The sequence below is a fragment of the Penaeus monodon genome, chromosome 41 (assembly GCF_015228065.2).
Source record: "Penaeus monodon isolate SGIC_2016 chromosome 41, NSTDA_Pmon_1, whole genome shotgun sequence".
NCBI classification, from domain to species: Eukaryota; Metazoa; Arthropoda; class Malacostraca; order Decapoda; family Penaeidae; genus Penaeus; species Penaeus monodon.
The window spans coordinates 31,399,438-31,415,334 of NC_051426.1; the positions used below are offsets into that span (position 1 = coordinate 31,399,438).

At 34.4% G+C, this 15,897-nt stretch overlaps 1 protein-coding gene across 1 annotated transcript in view; it reads left to right on the forward strand.

The window, feature by feature from the left end:
• LOC119598716 (bromodomain adjacent to zinc finger domain protein 2B-like) overlaps positions 1 to 15,897 on the forward strand; it is a gene marked incomplete in the record, with an annotated part of 128,899 nt that overhangs the window by 108,678 nt on the left and 4,324 nt on the right.

A 15,897-nucleotide genomic window follows, 5' to 3' on the forward strand; every position in this document is an offset into this window, starting at 1 on the left:
TTTTAAGAAAAATTACACAATATACCCCGGGAAATGCATATAGCTTTTCCGTACCTTCTTGTTGGCTCTCTCCTTTTTGCTTGACGAGACCGGGGGTGAGGGCGGCCTCATCAATGCCGTCTTGAGAAAACGTCCAAAGGGCGGGCGTACTATGTTGGCGCCCTGGGGTGTTGCTCTCACTACTTTCTTAGCGCGCCTCTTCTCCCTCGGGGGACTTTTGCTGGTGCAGGACGACGGACACAACCACTTGGTTGCTGACGGTACCTGTGACGACAACCAGAGGGTCAGCTATGCTCCGTGTTTTGTGGTGTACTTATTGTCAATTACATCTTGTACAAACACTGTTTTATAAAACCAACGGATACAGTTTACATTTGTGCAGCAGTACAACCTATGACAGGCCCAAGGACACTTACCTTAGAAAGGTTAGGAGTGGATACAGGTGGTGTGATACGCGCTTGGGACAGAAGGAGTGGGACAACGTGGTCGGCCCTCAGTCCCGCAACAAACCAGGAGTGCCGTTGCGAACTATCACTAAATTTGTTGGGACACATTAATAACATACCTCGCAAGAAAGCATATAAGTACATACACACACTATTGTACAGACATACACTTGCTAGTCCATCTTTTCCCTGTTTGCAAAATACTGAGAGCTGAAAAATTATATCCCGTTTTCAAAAGCTACTTTTAATTATGTACTCAAGGGATTCTTCAATACTAAAAATTAAACACACACACACACACACACACACACACACACCACACCACACACAAACACACACACACACACACACACACACAAACAACACACAAAAGGAAATCCATTCTGAGCCAAGGGATTCCGACAACAGATGCAGTAGCACCAGTCACCCTCAGGAACTGGTATTCATTGGTGGTTTAAAGCAGTGTGTGTGGTAGCACCTTGTCGCAGCCGCGCAGGCAGCAGCTTACTCCTCGTGATCTCCACTGTGGCAGAATTGGCAGTTACTGGAGGGAGAAAAAAGAAAAGACAATAAAAACTACTGCAGGCAAACATTGGCAATTCAAAGGTAAATTTCTTAATTAAAACAAACATTTGTAATTTTAGGTAAACATGTGTTAATTACCATAAATATTTACTTAATTACATGTAGTTAAAAATTGTTAATTACATGTAAATATTGTTAATTACATGTAATTAATTAGGTGGATATATGTGAGCAATACCATTATACAGATTTAGCTTTCCACGTTATCCATAACATATGTAGACACTTCACTCCCATCAAGGAAAAAAAATATTCAGTATTTCCTAAAACCCGACACACTTCTGCAATATGCAAGTTCCCAACTCTAACCTGCAAACACTTACAGTTTAATTATGCTTTTGTCCCAAGGGCAACAGTGTCTCAAGCAATAGGTGCACATGCTAGTTGCGCACGCCGTTCGGAATGCCACTGCCTACACGCCACACCGCCAGGCCCTTCGGAGACTCCTGGGTCTCACGGATGTGGTTTCGTTCTTTGGGTTCACTGGTTATTCATGTAACATTTTAAGAAGGTTTGGGGTAATAGCTTTGATAGGATATCAGTCAATTGTTATTCAAAGGTGTTTAAAGGGATTTGACTAATGCTTTATTAAATTACACCATCCTCCAATCAACATTAGCTGTGGTGCCACTTAAAATTTGGATCTTTACCACTGCCTGGAGAGCTCAAACGACATATTTCAAAGAACTCTTTGAAAAATTGCACAATGTATACGTCTTAATAAAAATGCAAAGAATGATCACAAAGAGAGAAAGGAAAGCTGAACCGGAGAAAATGAAAGAACAGAAATCCTCAGCAGCCAACCAGTCATCAGACTTAGAGGTGGCTTGAGGTATCTTCTTTCAAATGGCCCTTTCCCCCTCGAGCCAAGGAGTCTCTGGTCCCCACGTGGATGGGGTTCAGACGCCGCGTCGGTCTCGTCTACAGGAGAGAGGCCAAGACCGCGCGAATTCACTCCCCCATGTGCTTGTACCATCTTTCACCCAGACGCCAACTCTGAAATTTTTAAAAGGTGTTGACCGTAAAGACCCAAGATAAGTCCATTATATGCTCTGGAAATGACAATATTTTCCATATAAAACAGATATCTCGTCATTCAAGGGCAGCCTTTTTATCCTATTTTGTAAAAAAAAAACGAGAAAAAAGATGGATAATGCTGAGAAAGGAGAGAAGCAGAAGATATAAAGAAAAAAAAAAAAGGAAAAATAATAACATAGAACAGAAACAAGGAAGGAAAAACTAAGTAAAAACAATATACTTATATATAATAGAAAAAAGGGGGGGGGGGGAATACGTAAAAAAAAAAAAAAAAAATATGCCACACACTGAGTTGCACCTTATTCTGCATAGGATGCATTATTGATACTTTCTCCTCCATCGCATAAACAGTATCAGCACAAAAAGCCCCCCCTCCCCAAAATTTTTGGGGGGTTTTTTAAAAAATTTTTTTTCCCCCCCCCAAAAAAAAAAACCCCCCCCCCCCGGGGTTTTTTTTTTTTCCCCCGCCCCCCTTTTTTTTAATTTTTTTTTTAAAAACCCCCGGTTTTTCCCCTTTACCGAAGAAAAAAAACCCCAAAAATTTTTCCCCCCATTTTTTTTCCTTCCTTTTTTAAAAAAAAAAAGAAAAAAAAAGGGGGGGTTTTTTTTTTAAACAAAAAAAGGGGGGGAAAAATTAAAAAAAAAAAAAAAAAAAAAAAAAAAAAAAAAAAAAATTTAAAAATTTGAAAAAAAACAAAAAAAAAAAAAAATTTTAAAAAAAAAATAATTTAAAAAAAAAAAAAAAAGGGGGGGGGTCGAAAAAAAAAAAAAAAAAAAAATTTTTTAAACCCCCAAAAGTTTTTTTTTTTCCCGCCCATTTTTTTTGAAAAGATTCCCCAAATTTTGGTTTTTTTTTTTTTTTCCAAAAAAAAAAAAAAAACCCCCCGGTTTCCCCCCATTTAAAGGCCCCAAAAACCTTTTTCCCGAATTGCAAGGAAAAAAGGGCAAAGGGGTTTTTTTTAAAACCCCCCGTAAAAAGCCCTTTTTTCCCCAAAAGAAAAGGCCCCAGGGAAAAAAGGGGGGTTTTTTTTTTTCCCCCCCCCCCCAAAAAAAAAAAAAAAAAAAAAAACCCCCCCCTTTTTTTTTTTGGGGGGAAAAAAGGAAAAACCCCCAAATTTTGGGTTTTTTCCCCAAAAAATTTTTTTTAACCCCCTTTTAACTTTTTTTCTTTTTTCCCCCTTTTTTTAAACACCAAAAAAAAAAAAACCCCCCAAAAAAAACCCCCCAAAAAAACCCCAAAAAACCAACCCCCAAACCCCCCAAACCTCCCCTCTCTCCTCTCTCCTTTTTTCCCCCCACAAACCCCAAACCAAAAACCCACAACCCACCCCCCCCAAAACCCCCCAAACACCCCAACAACAAAAACCCAAACACAACAACACCCACACCCCCACCCCCCCCCCCCACCAAAATTTTTATTTTTAATTTTTAAAAATATAATAATAATTTTAAATATTTATTAAAAATATTAAAATTATTAAAATAATTTTTAATTTATTTTAAAAATATTATATTACTCGGGGGCAAATTTTATCAAAATGAAATCTGACCCCCTTAGAATGCAAAGTGAAAAACCCCTTTTTTCAAACCCCAAAAAAAGACAAAAAGCCCCCAAAAAACGGTGGAAACCCCAGCAAAGTTTTTCCCCCTAACAAAAAACATTTCAGAAAAAAAAAAAAAAAAAAGGTCTTTGGGGGCCCCCCTCCCGGGGCCCGGATAAAAAAAAAAACAAAAAAACCCGATTTTAAATGGGGGGAACCCCAAAACCAAAAAAAAAAGGGGGTTTTCCCAAAAAACTGGAGAGGGGTCCTTTTTAAAACCCCTTTTTTGAATGCCCTTTTTTTAAAAATGCTTTTAAAAATTTTGTTTTTTTTTTTAAAACTTTGTTTTTTGGGGGAAAAAATTTTTTCCCCTTTAAAACAGCTAAATTTTTTTTTTTTCCCAAACTTCCAAGCAAAAATGGCCCCTAAAAATTGGTTTTGCCTAAGGGGAAATAGGTTAAATTATAAAAAAAAATGAAGAAAAAATTTTTTTCCCCCCCCCAAAAAATCAAAAAAATCTTCTTTAAAATACCCAAAAACCCTTAAAAAAAAAAACAGTCCCCCCCCCCCCCCCCCCTAAAAAAAAAAACAAAAAAAGAAAAAAAAGGAAAAAAAAAAAAAAAAAAAAAAAAAAAAAAAAAAAAAAATTTTTTTTTTTAAAAAAGGGGGATAATTTTAAAAAAAAAAAAAAAAAATTAATATTTTAATATTAAATTTTTTTTATTTTTAATTAAAATTATATTTTTTATTAAATATATTATAAAATAAAATTAAATATTTTTAAAAAAAAACATAAAAAAAATAAAAAAAAAACCCAAAAAAGCCCAAATTGAACTCAAAAAAAAACAGGGGGGCCCCCCCCCAAAAAAAGCCCCTAAGATGAAAATAAAAAACATACCTGACCCCACGCCCTCATCTAACCCCCAAATAAAGGGGTCGCTGCTCTAGGAACCCCCCCGCTTTTTGGGTTTTTACATTTCACCCAAAAACCTCAAAAAAGCCTTGAACCCCCCCCCCCCCTTTTTTTTTTCCCTTTTTTGCCTTTTCCCCCTTGGGGGATGCCCCCCCCATTTTTTTTTTTCCCCCCTTTTTCAACCTTTTTAATTTTCCAAAATTTTTTCCCCAAAATTAAAAAAAAAACCTTTTTAAATAATTTTTAAAAATAAAAAAAAAAAAAACAATGGTAATAATTAAAAGTAGAAAAGAAAAAAAAAAAAAAATTTTTAAAAAAAAAAATAAAAATTAATAAAAAAAAATAATAAAAAAAAAAAAAAAAATTAATTTAAAAAAAAATAATTTTAAAATAAAAAAAACCCCCCCCCCCCCCCCCCCCCCAAAACAAAAATTTAATAATAATTAAAAATAATAGTAATAATAAAAAAAAAAACAATAACAATAACAAAAAAAAACCCAATTTAAAATTAAATTAAATTAATTAAAAAAAATTTTTAATTTTAATAAAAAAATAAAAATAATAAAATTTTTTAAACAAATGGGGGAAAAAATTTAAAAAAAAAAAAAATAAAAAAAAAGCAAAAAAAGTAAAATATAAAAAAAAAAATTTTTAAAGAACCCCAGTTTTCCTTTTTTCCCAAAAAAAAAAAAACCCCCCCAAGGAAAAATTTTTTTTCAGTGGGGGTTCCCCCCCCCCCGGCAACCCCCCGGGGAAAGGGGGGGGGGGGGGGCCCCCCCCTAGCCCCCCCCCCCCCCAAAAAAAAAACCCCGCATCAAAAAAGGGGCGGAAATTTTTTTTCAAAACCCCGGGCAAAAAAAAATTTCCACAGGAGAAAAAAAAAAAAAGGGGAAAAAGGGGAAATTACTATTTTTGCCAAAAAAAAAAGAAAAAAAAAAAAAAAAAAAACCCCTTAAAAAAAAAAAAAAAAAAAAAGACAAAAAAAAAAAAAAAAAAAAAAATTCCCCCTTTTAAAATTTTTGAAAAAAAAAAAAAAAGGGCCCAAAAAAAAGCAATTTTTTGAAAAAGTTTTTTTTTTTTTTAAAAATTTTACGGGGGAAAAAGTGGTTTTTAGGGGGGGGACCCCCCCCCTTTTCACCCCCAAAAACCACTGAAAATTTTTCCATTTTCCTTTTTTCCCATCTTCCCCTCCTTTTTTTTCCCCTTTTTGGTTTTAATTCCTTTTTTAATTTTTTCTTAAGGAAAAGGGGCTCGAGTTTTTTTTTTTTTAAAGGTTGAGGCGGAGGAAAATTTTTTTTTTTTGTTTTTTCCTGGGGGAAAATTTTGGGGCCCCCCTTGTGGCCAAGTTTAAAAAATTTTTTTTTTTTTTTTTTTTTTTTTTTTAAAAAAAGCCAATGGTAAAAAAAAAAAAAATTTTTACTTTTTTTCCCCTAAATTTTTTTTGGGAAAAAAAAAAAAATAAAAGAAAAAAAACAAAAAATTGGGGAAATTGAAAATCCCCAAAATTTAAAAAATATACAAAAATTAAAAATTATTTCCCCAAAATAAATTAACTGCAGTTGAAATTTTCCTTTTTTTTTTAAGTTTTTTTGGGGGGGTCCCCCCCCCAAACACCCTTAAATTTTTTTTTCCCCTTCCCCCAAAAACCCCCATTTTTTTGGGAGGGGGGCCCCATTCCCCAACCCCCAAAAAATTGGTCCAAAAATTTTCCCTCCCCACCTTTGGTAAAATTTTTTCAATCCCTTTTTTTTTCCAAAAAAAAAACCTCTAAAAAAGTCAAAAAAAAAAATCCCCGTCATTCTAGCAATTTTTTTTTCCCCCGGGGAAGAGGGTTGGAGGAAGGGGGCAGGGGGGAGGGGGGGGGGGGGGTTTTTTTTCTTTGGAAATAATGGGAAAAAAATTAAATTTACTAAACCCAATGATAAATATTAAAATTTTTTTGAAAAAAAAAAAAAAACTTTTTTTAAAAACAAAAGGGGGTTAAAATTTTATAAAAAAAGCAAAAAAAAAATAACAAAGAGAAAAAAATCAGTATGTGCCCCCTTTTCCCCTTTTAAAACATGTTTTTTTCTCAGGTAAAAAAAAAATTTAAAAAAAAAATCAAAAAAACAAGAAAAAATGGCCCCCCCCCCCCCCAACAAAAAAGCAAAGCCCCCCCAAAATGGATAAAATTTTAAAAAATTTTTAAAAAAAAAAAAAAAAAATTCATTTTTTTTTTATACAAAAAAAAAAAAAATAATCTTTTTTTAAAAAAAAATTCCCCCCAGTACATAAACAAAAACAGAAAAAATATAACAAAGGGGTGGGCCCCCCTACCCCTTTTCCCCTTTTGGGGAGGGGACCTTTTCTTTTTTTTTTTCCCCCTCTTTTTCCCCCCCTTTTCCCCCCTCTTTTTTTTTTTTTTTTTTTTCCCTTTTTTTTTTTTTTTTTTTCTTAGATGAAAAAGGAAAATTTTCCCCTTTTTTTACCCCCAAGAAAAATTTCCCCCCAAAAAGGGGGATGGAAGGGCCCAAAAAAGCCCTAAAAGCCCCAAAATTATCAGGAATTTTTTTTTTTTTACCATGCCCCGGGGGACTTTCAAAAAACCCCCGCCATTTTGGGGTTGCATCGTTTTGCAATTTTAAGGCGAAAAAATGCAAAAAAAAATTTTAGAAAAAAGAAATTTTTTAAAAAAAAGCCCACAAAAAACCATTTGAGAAAAAATGGGGGATGGGTTTTGGGGAAAATTTTTTTTTTTTTTTTTTTTTTTTTTTTTTTTTTTTTTTTTTTTTTTTTTTTTTTTTAAAATTTTTTTTTTTTTTTTTTTTTCCATGAAAGGAATTTTTTTTTCCCGAAAATTTTTTTTTTTTTAAAAATTTTCCCCCCCCCCAAAAAAGGGGAAAAAAAAAAAAAAAATAAAAAATTCAAATTTTGGGGAAAAAATTTTTGGGTCCCGGTTTTTTTTTTAAAACCTTTAAAATTAACCGTTAAAAATTTTTTTTTTTTTTTTTTTTTTAAATTTTCCCAAAAAACCCCTTAACCTAAAAAATTTGGGCCTTTAACTTTTTTAAAAAATTTAATTAGTTAAACAATATTAATATAACAAAAACCCTTTTAAAATTTAAATGGGAAAAATTTTAAAAGGAAAAATTAATAAGGTTCCAATTTTTTAATATTTTTTTAAAAGCAAAGGAAAAAACCCTGCCAATTTTTTTTTCCCCTTTTTTTTAAAAAACCCTTAATGTTTTATTCCAATTCTTTAGGGAAAAAAATTTTTCCAAATGGGTATAATTTTTAAAAAAAATTTTTTTTTTTTTTCCCCCTTTTTTTCCTTAAAAAAGTTCCCTTTAAATCCTTTTTCCCTAAACCCTTTTGTTTCCCAATTCCCAACCTCCCCCTTTTTTTTCCCCCCTTTTCCCCCCCCAAAAAAGGCCCTTTTTTTTCCCCCCCAAAAAGGGTTTTTTTTTAAAAACGTTTTTTTTAAAAGGAAAAAATTTTTTCCCCTTAAAAAAAAAATTTTTTTTTTTCCAAAATTTGAATTTTAAAATTTTCGGGTTTTTTAAAAGGTTTTTTTTAGTTTTAAAAAAAAAAAATTATAAAAAAATGGAAGGGAAAAAACCCCAAGGGGAAAAAATCCCTGAAAAAAAAAAAACCCTTTTTTTTTCCCAAAAACCAGAAAAACCGGCCCCCTGGCCCCCACCTTCAAAAAAAATTTTAATTTTTTTTCCCTTTGTTTTTTCCAAGGGGGGCCCCCTTGAGTTTTCGGGGGTTTTTGGGGGGCCCAGGTGGGGGCCCCCCCTTTTTTTTTCCCGGGGGGCCAAATTCCGGGGGGGGTTTTTCCCCGGGGGGGGTTTTTTCCCCCCCCAAGGGGGTTTGGGGGGGCCTCCCTTTCCGGGGTGGGTTTTAATTCCTGGGGGTGTTTTTTTGGGAAAGGGGGGGTTTTTTTTTTTTTGGGGGGCTGGGGGGGTTTCCCTTCCCGAGTTTCTGGGGCTGGGGCCTGGGGGGGGGGGCCGGTTTTTTTAGGGGGGCCCGGGGGGGGGGGGAAAAATTTGGTGGGGGCTTTAGGGGCAGGAACCCGGGGGCAATGGGGGGGTCCCCCCAAAACCTTTCCCCCCAACGCGGGGCCCAAGAAATTTTTCCCCGGGGAAGGGCCCGGTTAACCCCGGGGCCCCCCCGGAAAAAGCCTTTGCTTAATTTTCGGGGTTCTTCCTTCACCCCTTGGGGGGTTCCCCTTTGCTTCATTTGTTTCCCCAAAATTTATTTTTTAGGGGGGTTTAAAAAGTTTTAATTCCCTTTTTTTTTGTTTTTGGGGTTTGGGCCCTTTTCTTTTTTATTTTTTTTTTTTTACCTTTCTTTTTTTTTTTCTTTTGTTTTCAAAATTTTTTGGAAATTCCCCCCTTTTTCCCCCCCCCGTTTTTTTTTCCTCCCCCTTCCTTCCTTTTCCTTACCACTTTTTCCCCCCCAACCCCCACTTTTCCCCCAACCCGCCCTCCTTTCTTCCACCTAAACTCCATTTCCTCTTTAACCCAACTTCCTCTTTGCTCCCCCCCTTTCCCCAAAAACTGGTTTTCCCTCCCCTTGACCTCGCTTTTTCCGCTCCTTCCGATTTTTTTCCTTCTTGATTTTTTTTTCCCCCCCTCCTTTTAGTTTTTTTTCTTCCGTTTATCCCTTCCTCTGGGGTGAAAAGCCGGGCCCCCTTCCCACCCGCTGGGGGAACCGAGGACGGGGAAAATGTTTTTCTCTTTTTTCCTTTGTAAGTTCGGGGGCATAAACGGGGGACAGGCCCTTTCTAGGAAGGGAACCCCCTTTTTGAGGGTAAAAAAAAACAACCCCCACATCCGTCCGTTTTAAATTGGAAAAATTAATTTTAAAAATTGTGAGGTTTTTTTCCAAAACTAATAAAACACCTTTTAAAAGTTCCCATCCCCCCAAAAAATTTTTTTTTGGGAAAAAAAAAAAAAAAACTTTGACATGATTTTTGGGTTTTTTCCAAATTTTTGTCTCTTTTAAAAAAAAACATACTTTGGGTTGTATAAAAAAAACTTTTTTAAAAAAAATGTTTTTTAATTAAATGCAAAAAATTTTAAAAAAAAGGAATTGTTTGGGTGCCTCTAAACCCCAACCCAAATCCAAAAAATAAAAAGAAAAAAAAAACTTTCCACCAACCAAAATAAAAATCCCCTTCAAGAAAAAAAAAAAATAAATAAAAATTTAAAAAACAAATAAAACACTCTTTGCTTATAAAATAAAAATTTTTTTCACAACCCCCCAACAAAAAAAAAAAAAAAAAACAAAATTCCCTCCCCAAACCCAAAAAAAAAAACCCACAACCTCCAAAAAAAAAAAAAAAAAAAAAAAAAAACGGGGAAAAAAAAAAATAAAAAAAAAAAAAAACCCAAAAAAAATACTCTGAAAACGCCAAAAAACCCAAAACTCAAACCTGGAAAAACCTTTTCTTGGGAACAAAATTTTGAAAAAAAAAGCCCTCGCCAACCTGCTGGGCCCGTGTTAAAAAAAGGGAGCTTTCCTGCCCCCAACAACCCGGGTTTCACCCTTGAAGCCTAAAAAAGGGAAAGGCTTTAGGGTCTTGGAAACGCAAATAAAAATCCGCATTTTGGAGGGTGTTTTTATTTTTTCCCTTCCTAGGGGAAGGGAGAAAAACAAAAGGGGAGGTTACGAATTGGAAAAGGGGGGTTTGGGGGGTTTGGGGTTTGGGGGATGGGGTTCCCTTGGTCCTCCTTGGGGGGGAGGGAGGGGAAGGGATGGGGGGAGGAGGGGGAGGGGGGGGAGGGGGAGGTGGGGGGGGCTGGGGGGGATGGGTTCCCCCTGCCCCCCTTCTGGAGGGAGGAGGGGGGGGTTTAGAGGAGAGGGGGAAAAATGGGGGAGGAGTGGGCTTGATTGGGTTTTTCCCCCCCCTGTTTCTTTCTGGAGGGGGAAGGGGGGGATTGGGGGGGGAGGTTTGGAGGGGTCCCCCCCTGTCCCCCTTTTTGGAGGAGAGGGGGTTAGGGGGGGGGGGTGGGGGGGGCTGGGGGGAATGGGGAGGGAAGATGTGTGGAAGGGGGGAAAGGGAAAAGGGGGAAAGGGAAAGGTGGGGGAAGAGTAGAAAGAGTTAAGGGGTCTTGTAGGAAAAAAGGCAAAAGGAAACATGGGAAAAGCCAAAAAAATAGGAAGATTACAGAAAAAGGGAAAGCCATAAATTTTAAAAAATTTTAATTATAATTTAAATACCATTATATAATATATTTTAAATTATATATATATATAATTATATATAATATATTTTTAATATATATATAAATAAACCCTAATTTTTTACCCTTATCTATCTTTTTTATTAATCTATTATGGTTTTTTTAGTGTATTTTTTTAAATAATACATTATATTTTTGTTTTGGTAATATAAATTATTAAATAATAATATTATATAAAATTTTATATTTATTTTATATAATTTATATAATTATATATATTAAAATTTATATTAATATATATAAATTAAAAAAAAAATAAAAAAAAAATTATTTTTAAAATTTTAAAAAAAATTTAATATAATTTAAAATATATATTTATATATTATATTAAAAAATTATATATTATTTTATATTATATATTTATATAAAATAATTATAATATTATATATTATTTAAATATTAGTTGGTATTTTATTACTTTATATTTTTTTTTTTTTGTGTGTGTGGTGTTTGTTGTGTGTTTTTTTTTTTTTATATATATATTAATAATTTTTAATATAATTTAATATATATAATAAAAATTTTATAATTTATATATATTATTATTATAAAAATATTAATATATATATAAAAATTAATTTGGGCCAATGTTTGCAATGTTGCATGTGCAATGTTGGGGCAATGTTTGCAATGTTGCAATGTGGCATTTTTGGGGATGTGCGTTTTGCGTGTTGCGTGTGGCGGTGGGTGCGTGGGGCCCGTGGTGCGTTTGTGCGTTGTGGCGTGTTTTGGGGCCCATGTGGCCATGTTGTTGGTTGGGGGGGCGTTTTGCGGTGTTGGCGGGGTTGGTGGGGCGTAATGCCGTGGTTTGTGTTTGTGGTTGGGGGTGAGCAAAAAAAAAATAAAGCAATGTAAAGAAAAGACAAAAAAAAAAAAAAAAAGGAAAAAAAGGAAAAAGATGGGGGGGTTTTTTTGGGGGGGGGGAAAAGGTAAGCAAATGAATAAGAAGAAAAATTTTAGGTAAAAAGGGAAAAAAAAACCTTTAGAAAAAGTTTTGGGGGCCCCCCCCCCCCTGGGAAAAACCGGGCCACGTACGGGGAAAAAATGCCATTTTTTTTGGGAAAAAAAAAAAAAAAAATTTTAGGATCAAAATCCCCTTTACCCACAGGTGGCTCCCCCCCAAGTTGCCTTTTTATTCCCAAAACCAGTTGGGATCCCCAACCAATAAAAAAGGCCCGACCTACCTCCCATTTTTTTTTTTTTCCCTTTTTTTCCTTTGATTTTTGGGGAAAATTTTAAAATATTTTATCCTTATATTTTTGCTCTTAGGGTTTTTTTTAAATACAAAATAACCCCAAATAATAAAAACCCCATCAAATTTTAAAATAAAAAACCCAGAAAAAAAAAAAAAAATTTTTTTTTTTTTTTTTTAAAAAAAAACACGGGGGGGGAAAAAAATCCGGGGTAAGGGTAACACATTTCCCCCTTGGTCCTTTCAAAACTTTAAAGCCCAAAATCTATTTTGGGTAAGATTACATTTCACAAAAAAAAATTTATTAAAAAAAACCAAATTTTTTTTTGGTGGCATTGGGTTTAAAAGAATGAGAAACAAAAAAGGAAAACCCAAATTTTTAAATTCTTTTTTAAAAATTTGGGTCTAAAAAAAACCAAAAAAAAACCATGATAAAATTCTTTGGAATCATTTAATAAACCCAATATTACCCATTTTGCAACCTTAAGCCAATTAAACCCTAAATTAGAGAATACAACACTCTGTCCTTTTAAACTGAAAGTCTTTAAAATAAAATCTAAACCCTTAGTTTTTTTTTTTAAATGAAATTCAGAATTTTACTTCAATAGAACAACCATTCCCCAATTTAAAAAAAAAAAAACTAAAAAAATCCCATTTTTTCCCCCCCCCAAGATTTTTTTTTTAATCCTTTTATCCTTCCTTTTAGAAACTTTTCTAAAACAAATTGTGGGGGTTGGAACCCCTTCCTAAAAAAAAAAAAAAAAAAAAAACTTAATAATCTTATCAGTCAAAATTTTGGACCTTTTTTTTAGTTTTTAAAACAAACTTATTTTATGAATTCTAAGAATTTTTAGTAAAAAATTTTTAAAGTATACAGGGGGTTTTTTAGTTCCCCAGGTCCCCCCGTTTGGTTTTTTTTTCCTTCCATCCAAGGGTTTTTTAAAAAAAAAAAAAAAAAAAAAAAAACCAGTCCAAACCCCCCCAAATCTCCAAGAAACAAAAAATGGGGGGGGGGAAAACCCCCCCCCCAAACCCCAAAAAAAAACACACCCCAAACCGGGCAAACAGTCCTCAAAGGGTGATATAAAAAAAAAAAACCAAAAATGGGCCAAAAAAAAAAACCCCCATACTGTAGAATTAAAAATAAATTAAAAATTTAAAAAGTTTTTTTTTTCTGGCTTTTGTTTTCAAAAAACCCACAGAAAAGGAAAGTTTAATGATTTTTTTTTATTTTATATAAAATCCCAAAAACTAAAAAAAAAGTTGGGCAAAAACCAAAAAACCCCCAATAATTTGCCAAAACCAGTCACCCACACCAATTCGCTTTCCCACCACCAACCTTAAATCGGGGGAATCTCTCCATTTTTTTTTCACTTTCCCCCCATTGCCCACTTTTTCATTTTTTTCCTTTCTTCCTTTTCTCCTTCCTTCCTCCTCCTTTCCTTCATCTTGGGGCCCCTCCTTTTATCCTTTTTCCTTTCTCCCCTTTTTCCTTTTCCCCCTGGAAAGGAGGGAAATTCCCCGAGGTTTGGAAAATGTTCGGGGGTTCCCTTTCTTTCCTTTTGGGGCCCCCATCATGGGGGCCCTTTTCCAAATGGGGGGCCCGCGTTGTTAAAGATTTCTTTGCGAAAGAACAAAAACATTCACGCCATCAAAGGGGGAAAGAAGATTTTTTCATTAATTTTAAAGGCAAAAAGTTTCAACCCGGGAGGTCACTTTTTGAGTAAAAACTTTTTTTTTTCAATCTGGACTTCTGGGGAGGAAAAATGTAAGTGGGTTCCCTTTGAAAAAAAAAAAAAAAAAAAAAAAAAAAAAAATTAAAAATTTAAAAAAAATTTTTAAAGAAAAAAAGGGGGAATTTTTTAAAAAAAAAGAAAAAAAAAAAAATTTTTAAAAAAAAAAAATTTAAAAAAAAACCCCCAAGTTTTACAAAAAAAAAAAGGGTTCTTTAAAATAAATTAAAAACCAAAATTTAAAAAAAAAAATTTCCAAAAGGCAATTAAAAATCCCCTTTTTCCCAAAACTAAAAATCCCTTTTTCTAAATTTCCCATTTTTTTCCCCCTTTGGGGGGGGTTTTCCAAATGGCCGCCCCATTTCCCTTTCCCAAAAAGGGGTTGGTTTTCGGGGCCTTCAAAGCCCCTTCTTAAACCCCTTTTTTTCGGAAGGAGGGGAAAAAAGGGGCCCGTTTCCCAAAAAAAAACCCCCAAACTTTTTTTAAAAATTTCCCTCCCCCAGTTTTTTTGGGAGGACCGGCTCCCTTGGGTTTTGGGGGGCCCCTTTTTTCCCCCTTTTTTTTTCCCCCTTTTTATGGGGTTTCCCCTTGAAAAGGGGGGGGGCCCCTTCCCTTTTGTTTAAAGGCAAAAAAAATAGGAAAAAATTTTTTGGGGGGAAAAATTTTTGAAAATTTAAAAAATTTTTGAAGGGAAAAAAAATTTTTTAAAAAAAAAAAAAAAAAAAAAAAAAAAAACCCTTTTAATAGTAATAAAAAATTTTAAATTTTGGACCCCCAAAAAAAAAAAAAAAAAAAAAAAAAATTTTTTTAAAAAAAAAACCCCATTGGCCAAAAAAAGGGGGGCCCCTTCCCCCCCAAACCCCCAAAAAAAAAAGGGGGCCCCCCCGCAAAAAAAAAACCTTCCCCCCTCCGCCCTTTGGGGGCCCTTTTTCATTTAGGAAAAAAAACTCTAAAAATTTTTCCCCAAAAAAGGGGTTTGGGCTGCTTTTTGTGGGTAAAAAGCCTTTTTGGGGGTTTGGGCCCCCAAGGTTTTTGGGGGGGTATGGCGCTTTTTGCAGACGGAAAATTTTTTCCGGGGGTTTTTTTTTTTTCGGCAACAAAACAAAAAATTTGGGGGGGACATTTACGCTCAAAAAAAAAACCCTCCTCCTCGTTTTTTTTTCATTTCCGGGGAGAAGCCAAATCTCAAGTTTCTGGGAATTTGGGGTTGGGGGGGGGGGGGGGAAAACCCCCATGTCGGGGGGAAATTAAGGAAAAAAAAGATTTTTAATTTTTAAAAAAAAAAAAAAAACCCGCCAAAAAAAAAACTCCCCTAAAAAAAAGTTGGATTTTTCCTCCCCAACTAAAAAAAAGTTTTTTTTTTTTTGCCCCCCCCAAAAAAAAACAGGGGAAGTAAAAAAAACCCATTTTTAAAATCTGTAACCTCCTTTTAAAAAAATTTTTTTTTTAAAAAAATTTTTTTTTCAAAATTAAAAAAAAAAAGAAAAAAAAAAAAAAAAAAAAAAAACCCCCTTTGCATTTTTCCCAGAAAAGGGGGGGGGGAAAAAGGGGGGAAAAAAAAATCTTAAAAAATTTCCCAAAAAAAGGGCCAAAAAAAGGGAAACAAAAAAAAAAAAAAAACCCTTGGAAAAAAAAAAAAGAAAAAAAGGGGAAAAGAAAAAAAAAAAAAAGATGGAAAAAAAAAAAAAACGCTTAAAAAAAAAAAAAAAAGGAAAAAAAAAAGAAAAAAAACCCCTACCAAAAACCCAAAGGGGTTTCCCCAAAAAATTTGTTCAAAAAAAAAAAAAAAAAAACCATTGGAGGATTTTTTTTTTCCGGGGAATGCCCCTTGGGGGGGGCAGTCAAAAGGGGCCCCATGGGGGAAGGGGGGAGAATCTCGGGCCGGGGCCCCCCTTTGGGGTTTTTCCGTTAGGTTTTTTCCCCCCTTTTTTTCACCTCCTTTTTTCATGAAGCTGGGGGGGGATTTTTCCCCGCGCCTTTTGAAAAAGGGGTCCTCGTTTTTTTTTTCCCCAAGGGGAGGAAAAAGGCCCTTTTTTTTTTAAAACCCCACCCTTGGAAAAAAGCGGGGGGGATTGGGGGGAAAAATTCTTTTTTTTTAAAAAAAAAAAAAAGGGACGTTCTTTTTTTTTTCCCCCCAAAAAAAAAACCCATTTTTTTTTTTTTTCAGTTTTTTAAAAAAACCGGGGGAACTCTTAAAAAAAAATTTCAAAAAAAAAAAT